This window comes from Scatophagus argus, chromosome 16 (assembly GCF_020382885.2).
Source record: "Scatophagus argus isolate fScaArg1 chromosome 16, fScaArg1.pri, whole genome shotgun sequence".
NCBI classification, from domain to species: Eukaryota; Metazoa; Chordata; class Actinopteri; family Scatophagidae; genus Scatophagus; species Scatophagus argus.
The window spans coordinates 18,050,340-18,077,069 of NC_058508.1; the positions used below are offsets into that span (position 1 = coordinate 18,050,340).

Below are 26,730 nucleotides of genomic sequence, written 5' to 3' on the forward strand. Positions count from 1 at the left end.
GCGTAGCTGCTCAGTGGAAAGCAGTAGGGAGGAAGTTAAAGTAAATGTGAAGCCACTGAGTATATATTTTGTAAATACTGAAAATCTCTATAGTTGATGTCAAAAAGTGCCAAAAACTGACCAGAGTATCATCCTGTCAGCTTGAGGTTCCTACACAATCATGTGACAAGGATTTTTCTTCCAAAACACGTTGTCCTCAAAAAAAAAAAGAAAAGAATGGATAACTTATTTGAATAACATTGTTTTTTTCAGTTTTTGTGGGGGTGACACAGTTTCTTTCTTTGCTACTGAAAGAAGAACTGTGTGTTTTATTGTTTTTAATTAGCTCTTTTCTTAGTATTTTTAACAGATTTCCTCATTGGAAAACTATCTTATGAGAATGAAGGGTTGTCTGTAGTACTGCTGTCATGCTTGTGCTAAAAAGCTAAAAGTGAGGGTTTTAAACCTCTTTGTTAAATATCAAGAAACTATTAAAATACTTTTTGAATTTTTCTTATGACACTGAGTGTGTTAAGGACAAGGATGATGATGATTAATCAGTAGCTCTTTGTGTGCGTCCTTGCAAGAGGTGGATGTGGTGATGCTGTCCTCACTCTGCACTCTGAGTGGAAGGAAATACAAAATTAAAGCAAATAAAAACACACTGCTTTCACTGAGCTCACGCTGCATCTTCCTGGGAGTTAAGTTCAGGGTTTTGTTCGTTGAAGGACAAGAACTTCAGAAATTGTGCTTTGTGAACAGTGTGCCTAGAACCTGATGGAGATTATTTGATAGAGAGGGACTCTGCTTCAGTGCTCATCATACAAATATAGAATGTAGAATGAGTACATTTACTATACTTGCACTTTGGAGGGAAAATCAGAGCAGCTCTCAACTGTGAGTAAAGTGAGTAAAACGCGTAGACCACAACGGGCTGCATGCTAATGCTGATCAGCTGCAAAGCAAATCGTCAGCCTTCGTCTAAGCTGTTGCGTTTGATCTGTAACAAGTGAGGTTTTCAAAATTGTTCTGTAGACATGAAAAGGCAGATGCTTTTTGAACTTGCTGACATTTGATTGTCATGTTATGAACTTTTTGCCAATTTGGCAGTAATGTTCAGGTGCCACCTTCTGTCACTTTTGGTTCTTCCTGCTGAATTCAGGCTTTGTTACTGAATTATTTTTCTGTGTTATTTTGTGAGAAGTTTGCAGAGTTTGAAGAGTGTGAAGAATTGATGTAATTCTGGAGTTCAATGCAGAAACTAAGGAATTTGTCAGGCAGCACTTATCGCAGTCAATCAAATCTGTTTTATTTTCGCTGTGCTTCATCTGACAATAGACAAACAATATGTTAACAACAACACATGTCTCTATTGAGGCAGAGTTAACAATCAGAGCAGAAGAATACATCATCAACAGTGATTGTTAAAAGTGTAAATGTAGCATTTTGTTGTTTGCAAAGCAAAAACAGGAGATAAAAGAGGACATTAAAACATTTTTGTCAGCTAAAAATTTTGAAATTTGTCCTTAAAAGCCACTGTTGACAGTAAACACTGTTTTCAAATGTATCTCCATTGGTGTTGTCAAGGCCTGAGATCAGCATATATGAACTCTGTGTATTCTGAGTTTACAATTGTGTTTTAGTGTTTATTCACAAAGTACTTAGATCCCACATTTTGGTGAAAACTTCTCCATCCATTAAAGGCACTGGTGTTGTGTATGCTGACGGGCCTAGAAATCTGTGTTACGTGTGCATGTTTGTCTGCATGCATGTTTTTCGTTTCAACACAAAAATATTTATCCATCATTCACACACACACACACACACAACTGCACTGGCACTCTGATCTTATGCGCCCTTATCAGCTGCTGTTTGCCTGATTCAGCATGTTCAGTCTGCAGCAGAGGCAGTCGGTGAGATGGATCCAACTGGCTGTTCACTGATTTTACTCATTTCATGAAGTAATTCTCTTACTTCATAAAAGACTACAGACTGAGCACAGCAAGTCAAAGCAAAGCAAAACAAATTCCAAATTCCAGTTCTGATATATTTATCAGACACGTGAATCACATTTGTGATTTACAGTGGTGATGAAATGTTTTTTTCCCCCTCTGTGTCTCCTCAATGCAGGGTTTCTGTGGGTTTTTTGGATAACAAACTGACCCAAAACACACTTTTATGTTAGCACTCATCTTCTCACTGACTCTAGTCTTGTGTGCTCAAGTGCAACTTGTGTGTGTTTTTATTATTATTATTATTATTATTATTATGCCTCTGTTGTTACTAGCTCTTGGTGTGTCAGGCTGCTTAGGTGCAACAGACCGACAAGCATGGAATAAGCTTAATAAATTCTATAATACACCCAAAACTCTGTCATACAGCCAGGCCACGTGTTGTCTAAACTCCCTGTTTTGGTACACTGCTGCAGGAGATGCAGACTGAATATCTATATATAATAAAAGTTTGTGGGTATCTCTGTTTATGTGTTGTGTAGTTTATGTGTGTGTGTGTGTGTGTAGCAGAGGGGATGCTGAGCTGTTGTGGTGTGCAGATTCTCTCTGACATGCAGTCACAATCACACAGCCTTATCTCTGCTCACCTTCTGCTGACTCCCCCAGGCAGCCAGCCTTGCTGTGTCCTCAGCTCCACCACAGCCTCTCTGCTGTGCATGTGTGTGTTTGTGTGTGCGTGAGCATCCTGCATGTCTGGTTCAGATATTTTTAGAATTCTTAAATGCTGCAGAGTCTGTAACTTGGGCTGTGGATACATAAATGCGTGCTTTGGCGCATCTGTGTTCATGTCGGTTTGCGTATGTACAGTGAGAGATCTGTGCCTGATGTGGATGCTTATAGGTATATTGGTTCCATGAATAAAGAATAGAGCATTTTTTTTCTTTTCAAATCAACGTGTGTGTGTGTGTGTGTGTGTGTGTGTGTGTGTGTGTGTGTGTTATACACCCAGCGAATCGTCTCTGTGTCGGCGCATGTTTCCCTCCCTCTCTGCTTCACTGAGCTGACAGTGGGTTCAGGCTCTTTCTCTCTTTCTCTCTCTCTCTCTCCCCCTGCTGTCTCCCCTCCTTCCTCTCTCTTCTTCCTCATCTCTCCCTCCTTCTGGCGTGGAGGCTGGACATGTGGTGCAGCCAGTCCTGCTGCATGAGGAATGTGCCAGTGATTAAGTGTTTCACTCTGTTATCACACAGACTAATATGTAGGGAAGCTTGCTGACGGATGGAGAGAAGGAGTCCAGATGTTTGAGTTAGAATTTTATTTTTGCCGTCTATGCCTGCTCATATCTTAATTTTTCATAACAAGTAATATTAATGTGACTGATGGCCTCTTTTTTTTTATATAAGCTTGTGAAAATCAAGGTGGCAATGATGCATTGATGTTAAAACAAAAACCCATGTTGCTCCTTTAAGAGAATGTTTAAGCTTCATGCAAAAATTAAATAAGAAATTAAACAAAAATGTGTTCTACCAACTACGCTGAAGCAAATAGGCTTCCAGAAGAAAAACAAAACAAATCCAAAAACAGTCTTAGTTCTTTTTATGGCTTCAATGCCGGCCATATTTCATCCCGTCTGAGAAGAAAAACAATCACAGTACTTGCAATATTTAAGTGCCACAGAAGTTTTTCAAAACAGAGAAAAAAATGGTGGTGGATCGATATTTTACAGATGCTGATGTATCATTCTGTGTATCTTTAATACATTTACATGCTTATAGAAGAAAAGAAAAAAACCTTTCCAGCCCAAGTGCTGTGGAACCAAATTTTCCATTCAACCTTTTGTCATTCTGTTCATCATTAGCTCCATAGAAATACACAGAGAAAAGCCCAGGTGGTACATGTGACTCATCGTTTTTTTTTTCTTCTTTTTTTGTAGTCTTTGCTCACAATGAACCTTCAAAACGGAAATCACGACCACGATGCTATTTCTTCTTCTCATTATGTGCACCCCGTGGGGAATGTGCTACACTAGATTTTGTCCTCCCAGCCTGATGTATGTCAGTGCGTCATACGTGTGAGATGAAGCTTCAGTGCATCCAAACATGTGCGTGGAGAGATGTATGTTTACTGTACACCTTCAAAAGGACTTGTGGTGCATCTGTATTCAGGCTTCTTAATTCACATCCCATCTCTTACAAGGTTATGACTGTTAAGTTTGCAAGCATTAATTTTGCACCACAGATTGTGTGTTTGACAGGATTTTTGTACCTTGTTCAAGGACTCTGAGCAGACACTCTACACAGGCACTTTGTAGTCATTATTTGTTTCTTCTTCCATTTAGATTTAATAACAAAAATCTTTTGCATGTTTCATTTCCATTATAAAGGTACGTTTAAATACATATCAAGATCCAAGAGTTCAGAATTGTCTTTCTGAGACCTGAAAGTCCTTTCAAAGCACAATCATATGCATTATAAACTCTAGCAAAAGAGTCTGGCTGTGCAAATCATTTCTATTGCTGTGCTTTCATTGAGATGTTCTTTCTCCAAAGTCTGAAGTCATGTTAAATAGAGTTTATAATCAAGCCAAGTCTTAAGTTTCAGTTCACCTCTGGTTATCATTTTAACTGGCAGGCAACTCAAAAAGACTGGCCTTAAATCCTCTATAATTAGCATTGTTATTCATTTTGACCAAAGTCACGCGGGCAAATACCCCAAAATATTGAGACGGACAATTAAAACATGTCTTATGCACACGCACTCGCACAGTTGTTCATATTCATACACGCTTGTTTGGTGCTATAAATAACCCTCCTATTCAGAGCAGGTGATCAAATTATGATGGAAAGGTGTGGCGAGAGAGAAAGAGAGGAGGGATGGAGAGTGTGGACAGCAGCCTGGCCTGACATGACCCGACAGAAGCACCTGTGAATCTATAAATCTAGCAGACTGACAGCACACTGTAGGTGTGTGGTTGTTTGTATTTTCCTTTGCGTTAATCTTTCTTAGCTTTGTGGGGAGGCACAAATGTGTCATTTTCTGTGAGAGACTGAGCGCGAGAGGAGGATAGAGAGAGCATTTGCATTTGTTTTTTTCTTTTTCATGGTCTTCCATATCTCATTTTCCTTTGATTCTTGCCGTGTGTGTGTGTGTGTGTGCGCGCGTGCGTGTGTCTTTATGTATGCTTGTGTAACGTGAACCTCCTCTTCATGGTTAGTCTCTTCATCGTGGTCTCCGCCTGACTCCATCTCTCTCCCTGTTTTAATAAAGCGTGAGGAATTGGATTAAAGACAAGGATTTTCTGCTTGAATGCATTTGTGCATCTGCGTTTTATTTTTGTGCTGCCTTGCCATTTTCCTGTGTGTGTATGTATGTGTGTGTGTGTGTGTGTGTGTGTGTGTGTGTGTGTGTGTGTGTGTGTGTGTGTGTTTTTTCCCCAGCAGAGTGAAATGACTCCTCCCTCCCCGCGCCTTTGGACGTACAGTGTAATACAAGTGCATATACTGCGTGTGTGTGTGTGTGTGTGGTGTTAGTGTAACAGCCTTAGTGTCTGATCTTGATTCTGTTTCTGGTTGGTCTATTTGGCTTTTTTTCATTAATTCAAATAAAAGCTTTGAATTGATGGTTGTCAGCTACATCTTATTCCAGAAAACATCAACTTCTTTTTTTATGTTATTTGTCATTTGGGCAGATGTTATCCCAAATACAATTTTAGCAACTCAAAAATGTCTTTTCCTTGTGTTGGCGATTATGTAAATCTCCTGAAATGCAATGTGGCTGTGGAATCCTGCACTTTGTTCCCAACCCTCCACCTTTTACATCCCTCTCCCTGCTGTGGTTGCTGTCCTTCTCCGTCGCTTCTCTCCGCTTCACCCCAGGGTTCGCCCCTCTGTGTGACGGCAGTCGAAACTCTGGAAGGAGGTCGGCGGGCGCGTCGGGTCAGCACACAGGGCCTAGTGGAGCGAGAAACATGAGGAGTGGCGCTCAGAAGGCCACGGGGAGAGGAGCACATCGTTCAGAAATCATCCGATGTCTGTGTTTATGCGGGCTCTCACAGGTCGCCCGGCTCTGTCTGTGGAGAAGGCCAAGCGAATCTCGCTGTGAGCCCTTATCTGGCTCGTCTGATACACGAACCCGTATTGCCACAGCTTCCGCAGACATATCTGTTAAATTAATTGAACTGTTTGCCAGTTTGCTAAATGTCAGAAAATATCAGACATTTTCAACAGTAATTTTTCAATTCGGTCACGTAACATGACCCTCTTGTCCTCTCTCTCATTGTTGCCCTCACTCCCTCACACTGTGTCCTTTTTTCTTCTCAGTCTGCAATTAGAGCTTTACTCATTGGGCTTTAATTGGCACAAAAGTGTTGTGTCAGTATTTGTGCACATTTCATGGACAAAATGTTATTTGTCAGGATCCTCCAACACACTGAACATCAATAGACATTCTGTACATTTGCTATAAGAACAACAAAAGGAAAATGTTAGCTGATGAGCTTCTTTCTCTGTCTCTCTCGCTTTCTCTTGGCCAATTTTACCCTTTTCCCCCCAGTGGCTCATTGCAAAAAAGGCCCATGAAAGGCTTTCTTTCAGTGCAGAGAAGAGTCCTTTTAACCCCCACCCCTCCACATCTCGCCTCCACCTTAGCCATCCTCTGAGCCCCATCATTACAAGCCTTTAGAAGGACAAAATTACAGCAGAGTGACTTATTATCGGCTGTATCCAGGGAAGGGGATGGAGGTTGGAGAGAGGGAAAAGCTAGGGTGGAATAAAGCTGAGATAGAGAGTGATAAACCAGATGAGGGAAAGCAACAAGGAAGATGGGAGGGATCGCATTGGTGAGATAGAGAGAAGGGGTAAAGGTTAGAGAGGAGAGGCTGTCTGGAATAGAGGGTGGGTGGTGTGTGAGAAACAGACGAAGACAAACACGTGTCATTTACCGAACGAGGCAGAGCCGTCCACTAATGGACACATGATATATGGACCCTTAAAGTTTGCTCAGCGTCGCAGTTCCCAAAGTTCACACATACCTCCCATCTTTCACATGCATTGCTTTGCAAACTGGAGCAACGCACTGCAGGAGGGTCACCAAGTTTTTGTTGGTCAGCGTTGGGATGTTGCAGCATAATAATTTGGAATTTGATCTAATTTCAAGAGAGCCTTTATATCACACTGAATGAGTGGAATCAGCGGGAAAATAGTCTGACAGTCTGGGAGCATTTGCTAGTGCGTGGTGCTGTGGACCTCCAGAGACCCTCGCCGTGTCGTACACAAAACCAAAGTAGACAAGCTTTAGTAAACAGATGTAAACTCGGTGGAATGGGACGAGAGCGTGAGTGGGAGGAGGGCACGTATGGTGCAATAACAAACACGGAAATAGACATCTCACTGGCATAAGATGACAGTAGCTTTTCACAAACACAGTCACTTCCTCAATTCCTTCTGCTTTTATTTCACACCACAACAAATGATCATATTTTTTTATATCTGTGCTTGTTCCAACTAATGAAATGACAACACATAATTAACCAATACATATAGATACCACAGAAGGAAGCACATTAACTTTACACTTAACCATTTTTGTACCCATTTTCATTCTGAAAAAAATTATAATATTTTTGGTCTCATCATAATAAATATTTGTAGTTTTAAATTAATGTTAGTTGTAAGAATAGATGTTTAAGGCTTTGTACAGCCCCATTCCCACACTCCTTAACAGCACTTTACATTAGGCAAAGTCATGGATTAAAAAGAAAAAAGGAAAAACAATAAAATGCTCATCAGGAAAAATAAGAACAAAAAAACAGAGAAAATAATTATAAGTTACTGTTATTAAGGAAAACATCTGTAGTGAAAAGCAATCAAATGCACAGGGAATCAAGAGCGAGCTAACGATGATCATCTGTAGAACTGCACAGGTTTCTCTGCAGACGGGACTGAACTTGAACCACTTTGTGTCCGAACACTCATTGCCACCTGACTTGTGATCCTACCAGCTGCACTGTAGGCATGTCAGTTCTTAGAGGTTTTATGCAAATACTCCAAGCTCCCTGGTGAGCACAGCCAAAAGAGACAACTACACCTCCTCCGGACTGTCACACACACACACACACACACACAATGCCATTTAGAGAGCAAGCGAGGCAACTCATGGATGATTTTCATTGTTATTCATGTATTAATTTATTCGCTAATGGCAGACGTGAGACAGGGCTGTAATATGCAGATGTTGGTTTGTTTCTCGATGGGAATTTTCTGGTCCACTGCCTCTGGCTGCCACTAATAATAAAGACAGGCAAGGAAGGTGGAGGAGTAGAAGGAGGGGTAGATAGAGAGAGAGTGAGAGAGAGAGGGAGAGAGAAAAGGGAGTTAGTGAGGGAAGGCTGGAGTTGTCAAGATGCCTCCAGTCATACAGCAGCTCTCAAACAAATCCCCCACTCCCTTTCCTCTACACACACACGCACACACACGCACACACACGCAGGCAGGCAGTGACCAGGTGTGATCTAGCCGTGAATTAAGCTGTCCTTGACATGAAGGTGAGCATGTAGAGTTGTCCTCTCTCTATTGTTGACGAGACGCCTGAGCAGCTGCAGGCTGCTGCTGTTCCTCTGTCTTTAGCAGAACAATTTGATTTGACTTCAAGATACGAGGCAAACATTTTTTTTTAACCTGCTACCTGTGGGGCAATTAAAACTCGAAATGTGGCTCAAAACGAGGCCTAAAAAAAAAAAAACTGCAGCCAAGTACTTTTCACCCCTCATCAGCATCAGCCTTTATTTCTCAGCTCATAAACAAAACCAATATCGCTTTTATACAGCTGGTGAAAAGCTAATGCATTTTTATGTGCTGCTTTATTGAAATGCTTGCTGTGAGTAGTATAGACTTCGCAACAAAATAAGCAGTTGAACAAAGTGACTGTGTCACTGCCCGGGACATAAATAGGCGAGGACTGTAAGGCACACTGTAGGCAATTGGCTGTGAGACATGTTGTTTTCTGTGTGTGCTGCACCGGGGTTAGTTCCTGCGGGAGGGTCAGAGGCGTGGAGCGTTGCTGTGCCGGAGGAGTAAATGATGTCAAAGACAAGACGTTAACAGGCGGCGAAGGATTTACTCTATTTTCTCTTCCTCACTGCATTTAAAAGAGATATTAACCCCCTCCTGGCTGCATGATGGAGTGCTGGAATGGCAGCTCGAGGAGAGGAAGGGGCCCTGGAAGAGTTCATATGAAGTCAGAGCCAATCACACTGGGATGCAACTAAGATGTCAAGCTATTTTGATGTTGAGATTTAAAAAGGAAGGAATCCCATCAAAATGGAAGAGAGGAAAATGAAAAGACATTTTTGATGCACATATTCTGTTGCTATCAGCTAAGACAAATAAAAAAATGACACAAAACTGTCATGCAAACTAACAATGCTTTGAAATTAAAAGGATAATGCACTATGTAGACAAAAGTACTCGGACACACCTCTTTATTACTGAATTCATGTGTGGTATGGGGCTGCTCTTCAGGGACTGGGCTCGGCCCCTGACTTCCAGTGAAGGGAAATCTTAATGCTTCAGCATACCAAGACATTTTGGACAATGCAATGCTTTCTACTTTTTGACAACAGTTTGGAGAAGAACCTTTTCTATTGCAGCATGACTGTGTGCCAGTGCTCAGAGCAAACTCCATAAAGACGTGGGTGGATGAGTTTGGTGTGGAACTAACCCCAAACCCATCCAACACCTTTGGGATGAAGTGGAACAGAGACCATGAGCCAGACTCCTCCATCAAACATCAATGTCTGACCTTACAAATGCTCCACTGCATGAATGGGCAAAAAACTTGACAGAAACACTCTAAAATCTTGCATAAAGCCTTCCCAGAAGAGAAGAAGCTGCCACAGGGTTGTACAACCAAATCCATGCACTGTTTCCGTGCACTTAGAATGTGATGTGTCCCAATACTTTTGTCTATATAGTGTACCTGTCATATACTAAATTTATAGAGATAGACAGTAAACCTCATTTAAAGTGAATTTGACTTTGAGCAGCTTGACTGCAACTGTGTAGCGTCCAAGCTTATTAGCAGCATCGTCACATGTATGAGAGGCCAGGCAATCAACATTTTGACCCGGGAGTCCTCAGAGTAACGTGAGACCGAAAAGCAAAGCTCAGAAGATGCCAAAATGAAGCACAATGCAAACAATTCAAAGTTATTTAAAACGTCATGGGATCAATTTCAGGAGCTGTGAACACAAACAAAACACATCAACAAAGAGGAACAGAGTTGCAGAGATAACAAGCTCAGAGTACATAGTGGATGAATTTTTGATTTGTTTTTGCTATTTGCTCTACCAATTTGGGGTTTGGGGTGTAAAAGACAGGTTTACTGTTATACTACTAACACACATCAAAAAACTGGTGTGAAAAACAAGTACTCAGATCCTTTACTTATGCAAAAATAAAAAATGTATTAAGTTATGCATTGTTGTTAGGTATTGGTTGCTTTATAACAGTATTTAATTAATACTGTTGCATAAACAGTCAAATAATCAGAAAATTCATTGTAATACTTTTTTTGTTGTATTTCTCTGCAGAGCAACTATTGTCTAAGGCTGTTAAATAAAACAACAAAAAACAAAATTTATTTAGCATTAAATTACCTTAACATTGTACTGTAATGCTGTACTTGTAAATGGACCAGCTCAACATTTACATGCTGCTGTAAACACAAACCTCGCAGCATCTGTCATGCGCACTGACGTCTTGTTCCCCTGTGATTTGTAGACACACATGCATGGCTATCTGGAGCTGAAGCCCACAGGCATGCACCCAGGCCGGAGTCCAAGCTGTGTCAAATCAGCGGAGTCTTCACCAGAGGCCAAATCTGTAGCGTATAATTAGCTTTTAATCAGCACCCTCATTCAGGCGAGCAGTAAAGATTAGCCCTGCCTGGGCTCTGCTTAAAATAAGCATTCATAAATGCGTGTGAAAGCCTCTGACCCATCGCATCCAATCATAGGCACACAATGCCAAACTCCCTCCCTGCCGTCCTCCCTCTTCTCACTCAACCTCCTCTTTATTCTCCCCCCTCTCTCCTTTCTCCTGTATCTTCCCTGTATTTGTCACTATTTTCTTCCAATGTTGGTTTACCAAAATCCTCATTTTAAAAAAAAACTACAGCAGCCTCTCTATCCAGATTCGATTCCTTGTTTGCGAATGTACACAACGGGCATGCAACTGTATACATAATGCAACAATCCTGACCTTCATGACACCTTCAGCGCTGGAGGGTCTATTTAGATAATCCAATATGGCAAATTTTAAAGTGAGTGTCTTTATTAAAACAAAAAAACAAGCTGCTGGGGTTCGAGAGCGTAACATTTTCGATGAGCTCGTTTCGTCTAATCCCTGCTTCTCTCTGGGGTGAGCTGCTGCCTTTATGCCAGTAATGAAGTGCAGTGAGATGAAAGCCTTTTTAATGGGATTTAGTTAAACTGGGACACAAACCAGAAAGTCATGGAGAGTGGAGGAAAACACTTCCTCATCATCACAGCCAGCGTCATTGTTATTTCTGTCCTCATGCATGACTGGCTTTCACGCTGCAATTATTTAATAAATGTGTGTGTCACCTCTCTTTTCTATTGGCTAAGATAAACGTCAGTCGCAGACATATTGCTGCAGCGTTTTTTCTTTTTCTCCTGTTTCATTTTCCCAATCGACGAATTTTTGTCCTTCCTCACACTCCCCTCACGTTCCTCGTCCTCTGCTGGTTGACAGTGAACAAGGGGTTGCAAGTTGAGTAGGTACATTGTGTGAATGTATGTATTTGTGGATGATGGTTGGTCAGGTGGCTGGTTCGGGTTCAGCCTCAGACAGCCAAGTATGTTCTGATGCAGATCTCCATAGTCTGTGTGTGACAAGAACTCCAACCATAGAGATCTGCAGGGTAACACAGAACAAGACTATTTGTCACACTGTACTGTAGCTATCTTCCATCAAGGCATTATGTTGTGTGCAGTAGGCTGTCGATGTGCTGAAGAAACGATCTTTTGCTGGAAATTGAGACACAAAGCTTGCAGCCTCAGGCAGTCTCTTTTTTCCTGTGATCTGGAAGAAATAGCAGACACACACTCACACACACAGAGCACTTCACAACTTTATTAAAGCACAGAGGGACCCAAACTAGCATGAAAGGTACATAACTTTGCCGCAAAATTCAGCCAGAACACATTAAACTGACCATAGACAGTGTTGTTTCTTTTTTCTTTTTCTTTTTTACTTTAATGTATCATTACGAAGTAATAGCTGATTGCACAATGTAATGGCTATGGAATAATGACACCATCAACATTTAGACTGGTTCCCTTTAAACCTCACTTTCACTCTGAAATTTTGTCTGCCATTGGGCACGAAATCTCCCAGGCCAGTAAAGGCTGACTGGAGATCCAGTCCGGCTGGCAGCCTGTCACCGTTTCTGTCTGCTTTCATGGCTTCATTATATACCAAATGAATGAATAAACTCACAGTTTTTCTAAGAATTAAGAGAAGGAGAAATAACTAAAAAAAAAAGTTGCAGAACAGAAAACTAAAAAGTGTGGTTGTGAGAGAACTGCTGTGCAAGCCGACTGATCTGAGCTTCATTGCAGAAACAAAACAGTTGAGGTGAGGTTTTCTTTGGTATTGCACAGCTCACTAACCTTAAGCTCTTTAAGGAGCTACAAAACCTTGTTGCACACATCACTCCATGTGCCATTTCACCTAAAATTGGCCTTTTACCTTTTCTGCACAATTTGCAGCGTAAATGAGCAAGAGAAATTGTTCACTTGCAAATTGCTATTTCTAGTTTGGTAAAGTAGCTCTCAAAAACTCCCGTTAAGCAGGATTTTGTGTGATTTCCTCGTCTACATGTTGCTCATTATTACCTTTCTGTTGGTGAATGTCAGTGGTTATGTCTATGTGGTTGCTCTCTACATACATTATATAGACAGAAGTATCCAGACACACCTCCTTATGAGGCTGTTTTCAGAGGTTGGGCTGGACCCTGACTTCCAGTGAAGGGAAATCTTAATGCTTCAGCATACCAAGACATTTCTGACAATGTTATGCTTCCAACTGTTGAAGGCCCTATTTTATTCCAGCATGACTGTGCCCCAGTGCACAAAGCAAAGCTCCATAAAGATATGGTATATTAGTGCTTGACCTCACAAATGCTCTGCTGCGTGAATGGGCAAAAATTCAGCAGAAACAGTCTTCCCAGAAGAATGGAAGCTGTTAGAGCTGCAAAGCTGTATGTGTGTTTAGAATACGATGTCACTAAAGTCATTGTTGGTGTAATGGTCAGGTGCCCCAATGCTTTTGTCAGTATAGTGTATTTTTTGCATTTGGCCACACTCTACAGCTTCTGACACTGCACACAAAGAAAAATGGAATTTGCATACCAGGAAACAAATCACGGTGAACGGCTGTCACAGTGAGGTGTTCAGCCTGTGAGATCCAGTGTGTGTGTGAGACCAGCACGAAGTACAGCTCGCTCCTGCCAGCCAGCGATCCTGCTGCTGCTGTGATGAGTTTGGCTCATGACCTCCTCGGGGCCGCACTGCCATATTGGCCCCCCACTTATTGTTCTGTCAACAGCATCTGTTGGGCCTGATAACAGGATTAGACCAGGCCCCTATAGGCTGGCTGCAGCTAGCCTGGATTAACCAGCAAGGCCTTTTTTTCTTTTTATACATGTGAGTCTCTCTGTTTGTATGTGTGTGTGTGTGTGTGTAGTGTAATTTTAACTCAGAATCCCTTCTTTCCTGTCAGCGACCATACACCACAGCGAAAGACACCAGCTCTTATCCTTTATCCTATCCAGCAGATAAAGCCTAATTTCATTTTTCCTACATTAATACTATACTTTCCACATCTCTGATAGCACAAAGATCCTAGACTTTATGGGTTGGCTGCAAGGATGGTCATTTGTGTTAAGAATGGCCCCTCAACTGCAAAGTATATCAAACATTATTATCCCGACCAATGGATTGAAGGTCATGTCAAGGTCCGGTAGTATGTGGCTCATGAATATTACATGTTTCTCCCCCACTTCATTACACGCTGTCCTGGTTTTCCAGGTAATGAACAGTTTCCCGGGTCAGAGAAGCAGACACACAGTGGAATCCCTGGATTAGAATCTCATCCCAAAAGTAAAGTGGTGGAATAATAATTGACTCTTTCAAACCATTATCCTGTTTGTTGCGGCATCATTAATCAGAAAACCAGTGCAAAAAAAACAAACAAAAAAACAATAAGACAACAATAGCTCTTAAAGTCTGGCAGGTAAAATACACACACACACACACACACACAGGTCGGTAATGGCCTTGGCACCCAGCAGGGATGTGAGAGACATGCAGGAAGAGCATGGAGCCAGAATACACAGTGGGAATCTAACAGGAACATGGCAACAACGTCCCCAGCCTCCCTGACTTCCCCCCTGGGATACACTAATCTGTCTTCCCCCACCCCCCATGTTTTTCCCCAATGAGAACCTGCCAAAGTGGTCGTGTTCCTGTGACATTCCTGCCAAGCCCTGCACTGGCTGATCTGTTTGGTTCCACTTGATCCAGGAATTTGGCAGTTTTCTTTTTTTGGATTAAAAGTGGAAGAAAGGTTGTGCAGTGTGTGTGTGTGTGAGACCTGGTTTGGTACGTGTGTTTTTCCCATGTCTGTGTGTTTCTGCGTCAAAGAAACGGGTGAGACCTTTGGTGGAAAAATAAAAGAGGTGCCCTCAGCGGCTCACAGCAGACAAGTGACTGTGAAAAAGAAGGGAGGACTAAATCAACTAGTTGTCAGTCACATATGGCTCCCCATCCTTTGCTTTCCACAGTGCCTCTATGATCTCCGTCCCGCACTCCTTACAGAGCAGTAATCAGGGAAGGGACTTTCAGCTGCTCAAAAGATGAAGCTATTTTGCAGCTCCATGTCATGACACACATCATACCCACAGTTTTTGCCCTCCTGTACCGCAGTGTCTCTTCCTGCTTGAACTGACATGCATACTGCCATGAAAAAATTATTTGACACATTTCACAGAAAAGCAGCTTTCCCATTTCCTCCTCCGCCCTCCACTTGTCAAGAACTGCGTTTAAAATGGCTGGCAGATGCCACGCTGCAGTGCGGTGATTGTGGGCGCATACAGCGTGTCACCGTGACTTGTTGTGTCAGGCCGCGCCATTCGTTTCAGACCAGTCAGATTAATCAGACACTCTTTGGAAGGGGCCGCTGGTCACTGTGCCTTCATCTCATGCTTTCTAACGCAAGCAGAGCTGAGATATGGGCTGAAAAGCTGGTGGAGAGATGTAGTTTTAATCTCTCCTGGCCTCCCAACCCCCCACGAGCAAAAACCAGTTGCCCTTCACATTTCACACACATTCACTGTATGCTGCTTGTACAATATATAGTGTGGATGATATTTTAATTTATAAATCATCAACCCTTAGCTTTATAAAACATGCACTGTGTGTACACTCCGACTTCACAAACATTTTCAGGGCAAAGCCTTCAGAATAATACAGAATAAATCCATGTGTCATTTATTGGATTCTGTCTGATGGATCCTCATCTGAGAGAACAGTTTTCTTAGACACCAAGTATGGCAGAACAGGAGAGGGAAATTGGGTGTAAAATCACATAAAAACACTGTAATGCAAATTAATTTGTGCAAAAATGAACAATAAAGCCACAGATGAAAGGAACCTGCCAACATGGTATTTGGTTTTGAATTTTCAAATACAATGCATCGCAAGCAGTATGAGGACAGATGAGACTGGGCTGACATCACATAGTAGTGGCTGCCCCATTGCCAGTAAAACATCTGGGGAGTAGTAACCTATTTTCCAAACTGCTCAGCTTCCTTGAAAGATCCATCATCACTACTAGGCCAAGTACATATAACCCATGACCGCAGTAATAGTCAAGTGTAGGATATTTGTTTGTGGCATCCGATAATGTTACATACATGCCCATGTATGAGTAAATGTTATTTAAATAAACAAAAAGAGTCACACTGATGAATAGATAGAATAGAGTCCTGAAGATGGTTGTGGCTGGTCTGCTTAAGCAAATGTGGATATTTTTGTTGACAGCCTGAGAGACGTAACTCAGGGTGCGAAAAGCTCTGAGGCGACAGAAAGAGTGAAAACAAATCAATGCAGGCACTTCAACATCATTTTCTCACAGCCCTCTCTTCAAGCCAATTAATCAATAACCAGTAATAGTGAATTATTATCGTGAGAACGTGATGGCATTCTTGAGTTTCTCTCCCAGTCTCTACTGTATTGAGAGGAAAGTGTGATGAGGGCAGACAGAGAGATTCAGATGTGCCGTTTTTCAACTTTGAACAAAAAAAGCTCCTCTTCTTGCCCCTCTCCCTCCCCCAAATGAGCCGTGTCTCTGTCTATTGTCTCCGCATCACATTGACTCCCTGTCACTACCTCTATCTATTATTCGAACTCTTCTGTCTGTCAGTCTCTCCCGCGCTGTCTTCCTCTCCACACTGTTGGCCTGTTTCTGTCAAACCATCTTTTGCTCCGTTTCTTCCCCGTTCTTTACGCCAACACTTGCTCTGTCTCTTATTAACAGACATTTTATCGTATAAAACAGCCACATATGTCTCTGTGTGTGCACACACCTCAGGCATGTGTCTGTCCTGGGTTTTGTCTTGATGACGAGTTTGCACGCACACACACAGGTCCACATCAGCGTGCGCATGCACACGTACACACAGATGGCGTGCAGGTGTAAGATGTGACATAGTCCAGATAACAGACCGTCGCCTCCTCCAGCTGAGGGCTGGATTCCAGTGACACGACTCATTCTCTCACTGCCTTCGTGGCTCTGTTTCTTTTTCGGTGTCCTTGATCGCTTCTATTTGATTTGTGTCTGTCTTCTAGAGGGCCTTGTGTTGCCCCCGTCGGTGTTTTTGACTCCCATCAGCTGGACAGTCTCCACCAACCAGGCACGGAAAAGGAAAGGGCTTTCACTGGATTTATGTTTGCTTGCAAGCCTGCAATCATTACATTATTATGTTTTTTGCAGTAATAGGCTAATTCATAACATATAACAGTAAAACTTAATTTATGAGGCACCATTAGGCCCTCAGAGATGACTTGTATTGTGGTGTTACGCATGCATACACATTGCTGCGATGTGGTTTGTTCTCTACAGTATGCGTGCATGTTTGTTTATTTGTGTGCGGCTGTGTTTCTATGCAGAGGAGGGGGTTGGTGGTTGCAGATTGTGCTCGGTCCAGTAGACCCCTCCCAGTCAGAGCAGAGCTGTCTGAGCTCGTCAGCATTAGACTCGCGTGGCACCCTGATCTGCCCCGACAGTCAGCCACAGGAAATGATGGGACGTGAATCTGCCCACAGCACCCATGTGACCTGGCGTGCAAAAACGGGCGGGCAGGCAGGAAGGAGGGGGTGGTGGGGTTGGAAAAACAGGAAGGCAGCGAGATGATGTGTCCTCACAACAGCAGAGGCAGAAACCATAGCTCCGTCTGGCACAGCACAGACAAGACGCACAACACCTTGGCATGTGCACACACATGCACACACATACAAATCTCACACACATACACAAACAGATACGCACACGGTGACATTGGGTGCAGGCCATGACTGCTGTGATATTTTATTCGGTTGAATGGCAGTGAAATGAATCTCAGCATGCCTGGCGCTAGACCTTTAGGATCGTGCCATTGTCTTTAACTCTACATGCCTCAGCTGCTTCAACCAGACACAGACACAAACAGACACAAACATGGACGCAAATACACACAAATGGGTCCAAGCGGATTATGCCACAGACAGAAAAAGCAGCCTCCACTGGAAGAAAAGTCATTTAGACTGCTATTAACTGTCTTTGATGCAGGACACCTTGTTGCTCTGACGACCGAATTAACTACTTTCACTTATGGGTTCATTAATTTAATGACCACACATGTGAAAGTCAGTAATGGAGATCCAGTGTTTTATTGTTTGGTTAATGCAAGCATCGTTTTATTTTTGATGAAACAATCCAGAAAGAAGAAAAAATGTCAAGAAAAGCTACAATACAAAACAAGACAATGTTTATTAACATGAAGGGTAATCTTAATACTTCAGCATACCAAGACATTTTGGACAATGCTATGCTTCCAACTTTGTGCCAACAGTTTGTTGAAGGAACTTTTCTATTCCAGCATGACTGAGCCCCAGTGCACAAAGCAAAGCTCCATAAAGACACGGTTGGATGAGTTTGGTGTGGAAGAACTTGACTGGCCCACACAGAGTCCTGACCTCAACCCCATCCAACACCTTTGAGATGAACTGGAACGGAGATTGTGAGCCAGGCCTTTTGGTCCAACATCAGTGTCTTGACTTCACAAATGCTCTACTGCATGAATGGACACAAATTCCCACAGAAACACTCCAACATGTTGTGGAAAGCCTTCACAGAAGAGTGGAAGCTGTTAGAGCTGCAAAGCTGTCTGTGTATGTAGAATACGATGTCACTAAAGTCATTGTTGGTGTAATGGCCAGGTGCCCCAATGCTTTTGTCAGTATAGTGTATTTTTTCGCATTTGGCCACACTCTACAGCTTCTGACACTGCGCACAAAATAAAATGGGATTTGCATACCAGGAAACAAATCACAGGCTGTCACAGTGAGGCGTTCAGCCTGTGAGATCCAGTGTGTGTGTGTGTGTGTGTGTGTGTGTGTGTGTGTGTGTGACCGGTGCGGAGTACAGCTTGCTCCTGCCAGCCAGTCATTTAAGTCCCCATTGGTATAATACTTTTGTCCATATAGTGTATGTCGAAGTAAGTCGAATACAAACTGCTTTTCAAACACACAGTGCTGCATTAAATTTTAAACATGCTGTGTTCTCTTAATTAGAGCTAGAAAAAAATATGATAAACCAAAATCAGAATCTTTACCCAGAGTGCTTAACCTTTACTTGAAAAGGGCAGAAGAAGTATTTTATGAAGAGGGCCTCTCTTTCTCTCAGTCATTCAGGGTCTGCCCACGCAGAGTAACTCCTCCCAGAGGGCCTTCACAGACAGGGCAGAGGTTAAGGGCCGGGTGGGGCCGTAACTTGGCCCTGGTGTGAAGGGCGAGAATAGGGAGATACAACATATGCATGCTTTTTCCAAGGCTCAAGCCCTGCACATTTATAGCACCCCCCACACCACAGCCCCACCCCTTCTTTTTTTTTTTAACAGGTTTTCCAGGCCTGCCGTCAGGTGTGTCAGACACTGTCATATTTCAGAGCTGTATTTCCACTGGACCATCCGTGGCTCAGTGCATACCTCTGAGTGGATTTCTTTCCACTCTCACCTTCAATATCCCCTCTCATCCCTTTAGATTGAACCGCGACTCAAATCATAGCTGTTTCTCCCCTCTGCGTCTCTCTTTCCATCCTCTGTATGATGGTCTGCTTCCATAGTGTCACATTGCATAAATCCGACAGAGCAGGCCAGAGAGATCCTTTGCCTTTTTGTAGTAGTAGTGCAGTGTTTTACTTTTGTTCCCGCTGCAGTTTTGATGCGTGGCACACAGACCACACCACACAGGAGCCGTAACGTCTCTCTCTCTCTCTGTGGCGGTTTTAAGTGTAGAATATTTTCACTGCACACGCAAACCCTGCTGCTTTAATGCCCATCTTTTCCGTAAACCTGCAGATGTTTACAAATTGTGCACACGTGCGGCCACAAGTGGTTTAGCTCTAATAGTTTAGAGTCTAAGATACCTCACGTCCCCTTACTTAGTTTCATTTTTCCCTTAGGTGACCTCGTTGATTGTGAGGATAGTCTCTAGCCACATTTATTACGTGGTAGCCCTTCATTTCAACTCTGAATAGCCTTATCTTCAGTGTACAAAGCAGCGTTCTGCCACTGCAATGAATCTCCCTCCCTTTATCTGAGTCAACGAGCACACTCGCATCCACTGACTGTCTTATTGTATTATTTATTGAACCCAAAGACAAGGTGAATAACAAGTGTCATGTCTAAATATATTCACACATGATTGCCCCTTTGTTTCCACCTTGATTTTTAAAAAAAATGTTAATGAGTTTTGCATTTGTGGCCTACAGGCAATACAAGCTGGGAAATTTGAAAGCTTGTGTAGGACTTTTTTTCTTCTATTTTTTTCTAAAAAAAAAATGCATTACAAGCCAGGCTTTCTCATCAGTATGTGTCAACGTGAGCAACCCTGAAATAACCAGAAAGCAAGAGTCTAATATGTGGTAATGTACAGCCTGGAGCCACTAAACTGATAATGAATGAGAGATTGATTTTTGGCCTCTTGTAATATTTGTTATAGCACTAAAGCAGAAGATGATCCTTTATTCAGCGTCAGTCAACCCAGCTGTTGTCACTGTAATCTTTTCCGTATTTTCCAAATGACTCACGCGGGAGCTCCACATCAGCCCCACAAGTCATGTCTTCCGTTTCTGCCTTTAAAAACGCTTATGAATCGATCCTAAAAACCAAGCTAAAACAGAACAGAATAATCCATTTTGAGGCCAAAATTCAACACCGCTCTTAAAGTCTTTCTCATGTGGCGGCAACACAGCTGAACTTCGACTTAAAGAAGAAATTTTTAAATGTATAACTGCTTTTAATTACACTTTAGAGAGCCAAGGCAGCAATTAAAGAATAAAAGTACAATCCAGCACTGTTAATTCATTGTACAGCATTAGTCATTCTCACTAGTCTACAGTGATAGAAGAGTTACAGTCACACTGTATCAGTCATTAAAAATTATAGTAATAACAAAAGACGAAAAAATGATCTGCATGATTGATTTAGAGTTTTTAGAGGCTGGGGTGATGAAACAACCTTTATGACCGAGATGTTATAGTGTTCATTTCATTAGTTTTTATTTTCATTAAAACCTTTTCATTTTCATTTGCTTGGGTCACTTTGGATTAGTGTTTGTTAGTGTCAGTATCAGTCTTATGAGGTCTAGTTTTTTTGTTTGTTTTTTTTTTTTAATTCAAAATCCTGAAACGATTAGTCTTATTATTTATTATATTATGGGGAGGTAAAGTTTATGCAATTCGGGAAAGACATTACAAAACACGCACAAGACTTTGTGAAGGCAGTTCACGCTGTTTTATATTGTTTGTATTTTATTTTAGTTAAGCTAGTTTTACTACACAGTATAATTTCAGTTGTTCAGTTGTTGTTTGTTTTTTCCAAAGCTTGTTTTTCAGTTAACAAAAATTGCAGTTTCAGTTTAAGTTATCTATTATAACTTGTCTCTATGTTTCCCAAAGGTGCGAGAAAATGTGATAAACTGCAATCTTGTGCATGCGGCTGGTGCCCTTTAAATCTCTTTCACCCCTGGCCCTCAGACAGCCTGAGTCCGCCACTGGTGGCTAACATGTGCCTTCTCAAAAATATAAATACATCTGAGATACCAAGTGGGGACAAAATTTGCTACTTTTAGTCAGCATGGGATGTTTCTGCTGCAAATGACAGCCTGTAGACACAGTCTACAATAAATAAAATAAAAGCACAATGGTAAGCAAAGGGTCAAAGTTTGGGAGAACAATAACACATGATGGCAAACACACAGACATCAGTGTGCAGCACAATGTGATTAACAGTGTCTGAAAGAGGAAATCAACAATGTTTCAAACACTTTAACACTGTCTTGTAGATGAGAAGAATACTGATAATGTGTTACAGAAATGCAGCGCAGTGTGGCATCGGGTTCAACGTTAAACTGTGCGGAAAATGTTCACATTACAATGTATGATGGTTTTCACACAGCTCCTCCATTCAGCCAAAGCGTCTGGTCATTCTTGGAAGCAATTACGTCAGTTTGAATATAGAGGCTCTTCTCTTGTCGACTCCCCGTGAAACACGAGGCAGACATTAGGATTCCCACCTGCCTCTTGTTCCCCTCAGCCAGTAGTTTCCCTCTGCACCTGATCTGTTTCACTCACCCCCCCGTCCTGCTCCCCTCCTTCATCTTCCACTTGTGAACCCAGCCAAGGCAACGAAAGACACTGATGATTTATTTATGTTAGGGAACCCATCGTCCCCTCTTTCCTTACAGCTCCATCTCTCTCCTTCTCGCTCTCTCTCTCACACACACACACACACACACACACTTTCACTCTGTCTCTTCTCGTGTTTGTCTGTCTGTGAAACCGTATGTGACAGTGATGCTAAATGGGGCGTCCTCTCTCCTGTTGTGATGAGATGGAATATGCAGGTGGCAGAGCTTACGACCGCAACACACACACACACACACACATACATACACACACTCTCACACTTTCCCTCTCTCACACATGCACACCTTTCTCCTCTGCAGTGTCATGCTGAGATGACAGTGTCTCCCTTCTCTGGGGTTATCTCACATGATCTAGGTATTTGACACTATCTGCTCCTTATTCTAAACGAAACACACTTTAGCAGCCAGTGTGTGACACACAACAGACAGATATTAGTTTGTGTATATATTCAATTAGCTCAAGCCCTCTGAGGATGAAGTATTATCAGCCGACAAATGTTCTGTACCCACAGTTATTTTTGGAACAGTTTATGTATTCATTCCCCCTGCACAGAGCCGCATACAGTCTCGACAGCTTTCACCCCCGACATTCATTATTTTAATGGGGAGGGGTTAATCAAAACCTTATGTTATCTGTATATGTAAAATCTTACTCGTAAGTAAATCTGACGTCCCCCACAGACAGCATACTTTACAGGGAATTTAATAAGTTGTAACTAATAGTTTTATTAATGTTCATAAATCATTTATTAATGCTCTATAGCTCAAGTACGAGCCATTTGTAAGAATAATATCTTGGTTACCAGGTTGTTAGAAATACTTAGTGTCCTCCATCAGCATAACTTGCATTATCCTTTTATCCAGCTCTTTAATTAATCAGCTACAGCAGCACTTACTTCCTTCTGTAAGAGGGCTGCCAAGCATTGGTTCAGAATACGTTTAATAAAAACTTACTGCAAAATTACAACTCCAGATATGATGGATTAGCCAAGTGAGCCATGCAAAAAGACAAAAGAGGAGGATGTAGGCTACGCCTAAACCCTAAATGTTGCAGTAATCCTCTGCAACTCTTTTACAGAGGGTAAGTGGAGGTAAATTAAATGACAAAGTTAGATGAGACATTTAAATAAGGGTGTTGAATAAGATAAGTAAGCACATTCTTGCAACCCAAATGTGGTTCTTACAAACATGTTGTTTATGATTTTTAACACACTGATGTGTCATTTATGGAACATATTAACCATTAAGTAGTCCCTCACATGGCCTGTTGATCTGTAACATTATTTCAACCATTAAATGAAAAACATACCTAACATTGGTTCATCACTTTTATAATTCACAAATTTTCTTACTTGTGTTAGAAATAAGCATATGATTTGGAATAGATGACATGTAGGTCTGCTACAAGTCTGCTACAGACAATTCTGCATTACCACTGCTGACTGTAAATACAAAACAAATTCTGTCACTTCTCTCTGTCTCTGTCCTCAACAAATCCAAAATTAGTCTCTTTGTATTTCTGTTACTGGTCTAACAGTGTGTCCTTTGATAAATTAGTGCAAACTCTATCTGATTATTGAGGAGGTAAAGGCGAGCTCAACAGCACACAAGGGTAAACTTACTATGATTTTCTAACTTCTCTTTTGACATAGCACTCGTTGCTGAAGAGTGAGCGATCTCCCGGGGACACAAGGATAACATTCACATGTCTGTGTTTGACCAACGAGCTAATCACCCAAAACTTGGTCTGATCCCTAGAGTTGCCTTCGGGTGCTGTCACTCCGTGACTGACATCTTACACTGCCACCAATCAGCATCTGTCTTTCTTGTCCGCCCATCTTCAGATTACTTTAGCTCCTCACAGTCAACCCTCTCAGCGCTCCTCCAACCTCCTGTCAGTCTTTCTGTCACTTAGTTAGTTTAGTCTCTCCGTCAGTCAGTCAGGTAGCCGGCCGAGCCGTCACGCTCCGAGGGTGATCCCTCCCAGTGCTCTTGAATTCATTTGTTTGTTTTTCAAAGAAAAAAGGTGAGAGAGGTGAGGGCGTGACAGAAAGAGAGACAGGGTGATTTTGGTCTAGTGAGAGATAGTGAAGTGGAAATAAATATGCCAATGCAGCAAGCAAATTGATAGAGGGAGTGAGGGAGAGGGAGATTGAGAGATGTCAATTTAGATAGCGAGAGCTTTGTGTTAAGACTGAGGAACGAGAAGTAAAGGAAGAGAATGCCCGAAGTTTACTTTAGGCAAAGATGTCATTTTACCGCGAAAAGAGAAAGACAGTGCTAATGGCCTAGAGAGAAAAGCTGTTAGTTTAGAGAGAGGTAGGGGCCGAGAGAGCTAGAAAGGAAAATTGTTAGTTTAGAGAGAGAGAGAAAGAGAGAGTCAGGGAGAAAGATAGATGGCCGTTTGCCTCGTCTGCTGCTGCCAGTCATTAGGCTACCTATAGCCGGGCCTCAGCAGCAGGTTGGCAGAGCGAGCTCTAATTGAGGAGGCCGGTGGCTTGGAACAGCGGAGAGAGGCAGGGCTGGCTCTCCTCTTTGCTTGTTCATAAATTAGCCTGCCAGTCATTATGTCCCGGCATGTGGCCGGGATCTGATTACACCAGTTCCAAATGCATTTGCATTTGTCGCAAGTTCCCATACTATAAAGCAGAGGCTCATAACATAAGACCTGGCTGTGTGTTGCATGTCGAATGCGTTGTTGTGCTTGTGGTGAACACCTCGCACGCCCGCTGTGAGCTGTCCAGTTAATGTGAGAGGATGTCTGCACAATAGTTTTCAGCAGAATAAAGAAGCTAATCTACAGCTATGCATCAATATCCATTAACCCAGAGCGGTGGCAGCAGCATGTGTCTTTTTTAGTAAAACCACACAACTTCCAAACCCACATTCCCACATTGTCAAACACACACGCTCATCAAAAACAGCTGTGTCACTCTCATCACACTCTTGCTTTCCCCGCCGCATATTGGAAAACAAAAAGATGGATATTAGGAGGCTGTCATGCCTTGAAAGGTATTGATCAAGCTGCTCCTGAGAGACAGCTAGATGAACTTCACATCAGTACCAGAGTGAGGCTTTCTGGGGGTTTGTTGCCATCTGTTAATGACTAATACAAGTGGGGATGTGTGAAGACAATGGGGGCAACAGAGGGGAGTAGCGGCAGGATGTTGTAGAGATGCCCACATGCCACCCGCTAAAAAGATGTCACATGGTATTAGGTCTGAACGGGGCTGTCATCTTCTCAGGTGACAGCAGCTATCTCCATATTTCACGCTTCCTCTTCCTCCCTCCAATCAGGCCACGCTGTCAAGCTGTCCCAGAGCACCAAACGCTCTAGCCCATCCCTTCTATATACCACAGCCCATCCACCTCGAACCAACTCGGCCCACCGCAGTGACAGCGCCGGCATGCAACAGCAAACACAGACACTGCATAATGATTAAAAGCCACTCGCCTCTTCTGTAGTTTCCACCTTACCTTCCTATCCTCAGGATCACACATATAAGATGTCAGTATGCTTCCAACATTTCCGTACATTTGTCACTTTTATCACCAAGTGTTGGCAGACACAACCTCCGAAATTGCCCATAAGGTCCTTTAAATTAAAGTTTTGCCCCACATGAAAACAAAAGCACCAATACATGCGTGTTTATCCCCACTCAGACCACAACAGCCTAAGTGTCAGTAGTCAGTGGCTTTAGCTGAGCAGGAAAGTACAGAGTTGTCAAAAGACAACACAATTTCGTTAGACTTGAGAGTGACGGCTTGACCTTCTCTTCTCTCCAGGGTCCATCATTCGTCACCATAGATACTGGTCTCGGCGACTGGGTAAATACCATTAGTATTAACAAAGTCTGCACACTGTAGACTCACTATCTCACCATTTGTGAAGAGTGGGTTCCCAAACATAACTTTATCGTTACTGCTGTTTAGCATTGTTTTGCACTGACAACAAAGGGAAAACAAGTGAAATGAGTTCTCTATCAACTGTTTGCAACTATATTAAACATGTTTCCTCATTATTTTAATTAAAAAAAAGTGTTACCCAAATGCACTTGCTGTTGAAAATCAGTGGTATAAAAATATTTCTGAAATAAACTAAATATTTCTGGGAGACTGGGATGTAAAATGACCTTAAACAGGCTAGTTGCCCTCACTGAGAGATGTAACCATGTATTCCTATTCCAGCGGAGTGACCGGCTTTTAACATATAGAACAAATTGGCTTGAACAAATCCTCATGGCTGAGACTGACTGACGAGAAACTTGGAGCCTTTCCCGTGTTTCTAATTAGCCTCGGCTCTAGCGTGCCGGCCAGCAGGCCAACGCTTGGCATGAAACAGCAGGACAGCCCAGCTGCCCCTGTGTCCTCCACTCTGCCCCAGGGGAGGAGTGCCGGGTCCGCTGCTGCCTCGGTGAATGGCAAGGAGCAGAAACCTGGATCGGAGGGGAAAGGTGGCTCGCACCTCACATGACACTCTGTCAGAGGCAATATTTCATGTTTAAACGGAGGTCTTCATCAGCAGTCTGATCTCTAACCCCCCACCCCCAACTACACCAGGACTGACTGATAAACACCATCATTAAAGGATTATTGGTATGCAAGCATGAAATTATTAAAAGAGGCTGCAGATGAAGCTTTATTACTTCCGGTTGCACAATGCATGTTAGGAAGAATTGAGACACATTGCGAAGGCTTTCTTCTACAATGGTGACATGAACACAGCAGCTCCAGCTGGCTTTTCTGCCAAAGCTGC

At 42.5% G+C, this 26,730-nt stretch overlaps 1 protein-coding gene across 4 annotated transcripts in view; it reads left to right on the plus strand.

Annotated features, from left to right (window-relative positions):
- znf385c (zinc finger protein 385C) overlaps positions 1 to 26,730 on the plus strand; it is a 131,316-nt gene that overhangs the window by 53,738 nt on the left and 50,848 nt on the right. The window lies entirely within an intron of this gene.